Source organism: Mytilus edulis, chromosome 6 (assembly GCF_963676685.1).
Source record: "Mytilus edulis chromosome 6, xbMytEdul2.2, whole genome shotgun sequence".
NCBI classification, from domain to species: Eukaryota; Metazoa; Mollusca; class Bivalvia; order Mytilida; family Mytilidae; genus Mytilus; species Mytilus edulis.
The window spans coordinates 50,823,540-50,829,644 of NC_092349.1; the positions used below are offsets into that span (position 1 = coordinate 50,823,540).

Genomic DNA, 6,105 nt, shown 5'->3' on the forward strand with positions numbered 1-6,105 from the left:
TTTTACCATTTACACAGTAAAATAAACTGTTGAATTGGATGTTCTGTGATCCTTCTGAAAACGAAAGTAGAAGTTCATGATCTGATATCACACCGCACTTTCGAATATAACAAAAATAGCATTTTTTTTAAATTGAATGATTGTTTTGATAATTTTCATTATATATTTCAGGTCAATTAAGTTTTTGGACATTAAACAATCGATTTAATCATTAAATTCTAATGCGAAAGAAATAACTATATGAGAGAACTCACGTCCGGTTTGAAGAAGTACGGTTGATCTTTTGATCAAGTGAGTAAACATTGGGAAAATATCACTTTATTTGGTAAGGAATTGATCCTATATATTCAAATATTTGTTTAGTAAATATATATCGCTAAAAAGCAATCATCAGATGTCACAGTTAAGTCCTTAACGGGAAAATAAATACAATGTAGACCAAACAGACATGTTTACACATGTTTCATTTTGGTGAGTTTGTATTACTTTTAAATTAAATATTATTAAAATTATGGAAATTAGAATGGTTAAAATATGGGTAAGAAACACATTGCAACCTAGGTAAGTGAAAATAAAATTATATTTAAAAATGTTAAAAAAACGTGTATGGAAAGCAAGGTTGACAAAAGGAAGCCATTACATGTTTTGACAATATCAAAGAAGAATTTATTATGGGCAGTAAAAGTAAAAAGAACAGTGTTTGGTAGAAGTTTGGGTAGGCATAGCAGAGTAAGGAGAGGGAGGTATTTAGAATTAAAAAAAGTCTAGAAACATCAAAAAAGACATTTTGAAGATAAAGATAAAGGAAATACATAATTTCTATGGCACTACTTTGAAAAAAAAACCAGATGTCAGTCATCTCTATTTATACCGCATTTTCCTATGGTGATAACTTCAGAATGAGTATACGCAAAGTTAAAGACCTTATTCCAAAAGGATACAGAATGATGAACTAAGACTGTTTGCAATCACATGTTTCGGAAATAACAATGCATGTATGTTTATGTGTAGAGGCAATGAAGATTTCGTCTGAAAGAAAAACTATCAAGCTACAGACAGAGGTGAGAACTTAAGGTTTAGCAAGTGTGATGATGGCAGAGTTCCAAGGGAATTTCAAGAAATTTAAATTTCATACGAGTCCCAAGGTCCCTTGTTCAAAACTTTACGACATCAATGTGCGTGCCGTATGGGGTAGTATGGTCACTGGCAATGGCCCATCACATTTGAATGAACTAATGGCCACAATGAATTCACCTGGTTTGTCTCAACCAACTTTTACATCAATTGAAACTGACATTGATGTTGAGCACTCTATATTGGGACGAGATATGAAGCTAGCAGGTCAAGAAGAAAGACGTTTGGCAATTGAAATGAATGATTACTATCATGAGGTTCCTGCTATTACAGTAATAGTAGATGGAGGTTGGTCAAAGAGGACTCATAAGCATACATATAATGCTGCAGGTGGGGTTGCTATTATAATTGGGAAAGAAACTAAGAAACTGCTACACATAGGTGTTCTGAATAAATACTGCTATATTTGCTGTCAGAATGACAATAAACCCAACACATGCTTTAAGAATTGGGACAAAGATAGCCAGTCCATGGAAAGTGACATTATTTAGTAAGGGTTTAAACAGGCAGAAGAAAAACATGGTTTGCGGTACATAAGAGTGGTAGATGATGTGGACTCTTCAGTTGTTGCAACTATCAGGGATGGTGTGCCAGGATGGGGAAGACAGGTAACTAAGGAGGAATGCGCCAACCATATTATGTAAATGTTATCGTTCCAACTTGGAAAAGATGGTTACTGAAAACCCACTGTACAAAGGGAGACACCATTTGTCTAAAACAATGCGAGTGCGTCTGGTTAGTGCATAACGATGTGCCATCCGCTTTAGGTAAAACGAACTAAAAGAACAAACAGTAGATGTATCAATTGCAATTAAACGACTTCGCCATGACATCATAAATTCGGTCAATCATAATTTTTGTCAACATGATCACTGTTCTGACTTCTGCCGCGCTAAAACCCAACAAAAAGATACATCACCTGATATTCATACATGTACCTCGTCAAATTCTGATCATTAAACAACATCTTCACCCACCATAATAGAAAACTCTGATGATCCAGATCGTTTAGATAGTCAGATAGATTTCTGGTCAGAAGGATCGTCCAAGTCCAGACTTGGTATAACCATACAGTACAGTAATGTAGAACAACATATAATTAAGGATGTCTTGCTTAACAGAATAGCTGAGAAATCTGACCGCCTTATCAGCAACATAACAACTAACCTGGCAGAGAGTTGGATGCACATCCGAACCAAATTTGATGGAGGAAAGGTTTTTAACCTTTGTAACCGTGGGTCATGGCATGCAAGATGCTATGGAGAAGCTCTTCGTATGAATTTAGGTCCACAGTGGTCATGTCAGGCTTGGGAAATTTGTACAGCGACAGAACCAGGAAAACATTTTACAGCTAGGTACAAACGTAACGAACAGATGCTAAAAAGTCAAAGCCAGATGTCAAACAAAAAAGGTGGAAACAGAAAATCTCATCTCTGAAAGGCTGCACTACAAGGAAAGCTAGACAATCGTATGGTACAGATGTTATTGAGGTTAGTACTGATTTATCTACCACAGAGCTTGCAAAACTTCAGAATGTTTTTTTGGATACACACATCAACTTTTCGGCAGATCAATGTAAACAAATTACACTATCAACATTTCAACAGTGTCAATCTGGTCTTTGGCATTCTGAACGTCATAAAAGAATAACTGCTTTAAACGTTGGCTCTATCATTAGACGAAACCCATCTTTACCAATAAATAAATTTGTCCGTAATTTGCTGTACTCCCAATTTAAAGGAAATAGGCATACAAGAAATGGCATTCTACAAGAAGATACCACCATAGAGGAATATAAGCTTAAGAAAGCAGAAGATAATGAGAATATCTGTGTGAATAAAACCGGTCTTGTTATTCACCCAACCAACAAATGTTTAGCTGCTTGTCCAGACGGGATTGTTACACCATCAACTGACGGCACTGGACTTATTGAAATAAAAAACCTTTTGCATTCAAAACCAATCAACCTTTTTGAAGCTGGTAATTCAAACAATTTCTGCCTGATAACTGTCAATGGAAATTTGAAGTTGAAGGAAAATCACCCTTATTTTTTCCAATGCCATGGCCTTCTGAATGTGTGTCACAAACCATGGATAGACTTTGTTGTGCGTACACTGAATCCATATCAGATGTTCATACAGAGAATTTGTCGAGATGTTTGTCTGGGAGGAACAAAACTCTATTACCAAAACTCAAAGCTTTCTTCACTAAGGCACTTTTACCTGAACTTGCCTCACCACGAAAAGAAAAGAGCCAAGGCATTCGTAAACCTGGAATATGGGTGAATTCAATATTAAGTTTGAAATCAATCCAAAAACAGCCTTGTTTAAAATTCAGTTGTTTTCAGAACAACATTTGATTTAATGAACTTATCAGGGTACTTTTTTTTTTATAAGAAACATCTTCCAATTATCTTGCATGTATACAGGTATTGTATAAAATTACCAGCCTATATCATTTTCTGTCATGCATGTATTGAAAAGAAACATCTTCCAATTATCTTACATCTACACAGGTATTGTATATAATTGTCAGCTTATGTCATTTTCTGTCATGTGTGTATTGAGAAGAAACATCTTCCAATTTTCTTACATGTATACAGTAATTGTATAAAATTACCAGCCTAGGTCATTTTCTGTCATGCATGTATTGAGAAGAAACACCTTCCAATTTTCTTACATGTACATGTATACAGTTATTGTATAAAATTACCAGCCTAGGTCATTTTCTGTCATTCGTGTATTGAGAAGAAACATCTTCCAATTATCTTACATGTATACAGGTATTGTATATAATTGTCAGGCTATGTCATTTTCTGTCATGCATGTATTGAGAAGAAACATTTTCTAATTATATTTATACAGGCATGACAGGTATTTGATTCACTTTGTAATTGTCAGCCTCTGTCATTTGCATGTATTGAGAAGGAAAATCTTCCAATATTCATTATAGTACAAAATGTAGGTAATCCAATACAGTCTCAATTATAATGATTATAATTGAAAACATATATATATATATAATTATATTTTTATTTAGAAACAATACATATTATGAGAGGAGGTGAAATAGGTCGTATAATTTTTCTATACTCCTTAATTATTTTCCACAGATATACATAAATATTGATGACCAAGAGCCCAGAAATATAACTACCTCACAACTCTAAAAATATTAACGCCAAAAAAGACCTAATAGAAAACAACTCTAAAAATATTAACGCCAAAAAAGACCTAATAGAAAACATTTTTCACCAAAATCACATTGTTTGTCTATTCATTAAAATAGTGGTATAAACACACATTTTTAAAGTATTTTCCAGATCTCAGGATGAAAGGGAAACATTTTTTTTTTATATCAAAAGGGGTGTCTATTATATCATAACGATTTTCACTATGGAACAAACCAAATTTGACAATCATACAGCTTTTATTTTTATTATTCACAATATTGACATTATCATTGTGTGAGGTGTTGGTCTGAAACACTGAGTATATTAATGGAATATTCTTATGATATAACTTTTATAATTTCATTTTGTTGATTCCAAAACCAGTATAAAAAGAAAGAGGAAGATAATATCAGCTTCAACGAATAGAAGAAAGACCAAAATACAGAATCCAAGACCAGAAACTGCATCAGATTCCAACACTCTTGAAGCTAAAGAAACTGCACAAATTAGGCTAACGTATGTAATATTATATAATATCTAGTTACCCATAAATCCTACAAAATTTCATGATTTTTAATTCGAAATGTTATTGAAGTATGCACATCTACAAACAATGTATCATACCAATACATCTTACCAAATGTCAAAGCTGTTTCAGTAGTTGTGTTCACAATACATATCGATTAATTTTGAGATAGCGGTTACATTTTACTGAGAAAAATACATCATCCAATAGTTACATTTTTCCTTAAAAAAGGTACATCATCCAATAGTGGAGAACATAACAAGCTATCTAGAGGTCACATGTTGTTCTTAAACCCAAGTAAACAAACACAACTCATCACCGAAGATTGGTGCATTTCTTTGACAAGAATAAGATATATGAAAATTGTTGTTTTATTAATTTTTTTCCAATATAGTCATTATCAAAAAGTGGTACAATTTACATTAAAGATGTACATTTAGCCATATTCATATGAACATTAATGAATTTATGCCATTTCAATATAAACATAGTTATATATATATATAGTTAAAACCAAAATTCATGTTGGGAAATGATCATGTGATTATCTTGTACACGACATGTACATGTTTGTACAAAACGAAAAACACATTTGTATTATGTAAGTTATGAGTACGCTTACACTATATAGAACATCTTTCTTACTAGATGAGATACATTGTATGTATTGCATCTAAATATCTAATACAAGACATACAATGTACATGTATACCTTTTTAAAAGATAGATATATATTAAAAAAACAACTAAGTAACTTGTTGTTTTAATTTTTGTTAGTGAGTTTTTATTTAGGAGAGGAAGGCAGAAACAGACCAAATTTGTTGGACGTAGCAGGAAACAACAGTGGATAATTGACGAGGATGCAAACCATAAGGAATGGTATAAAGGAACAGTTGAGTCATTACTTAAAGGGACAGAGGGAAAATTGAATGCAGTCTATGAAGTGTTGTTTGATGGAGATGATGATGTTTATGAAATTGACCATTTAGTTGCAGATTATCATTCTGGTTCTGTACAATTTTGTGACTTATGATAACCATAAAACACTTACAATGTTTGACTTTTAGAAATATCCCGATAATAGTTTTGAAGTAACACAGCAGGGGAATCCGAATCCAGACACATTCTTTTTTCATTTCATGTAGTACGAATAGTCATAAAAAAATTCTGAGAGCCAGATTTGATTCTTACATAATATATTTTCTAGTTCTAAATTATCAGTCATTTATATAAATAAACTATTATAGGTATTTGTCAACATTTGAAATGGCGT

General features: G+C 32.7%; 1 pseudogene; it reads left to right on the forward strand.

Moving 5' to 3' along the window:
- Positions 1-1,196: 1,196 nt before the first annotated feature.
- Positions 1,197-5,865, forward strand: LOC139526464 (uncharacterized; annotated as a pseudogene).
- Positions 5,866-6,105: the final 240 nt, after the last annotated feature.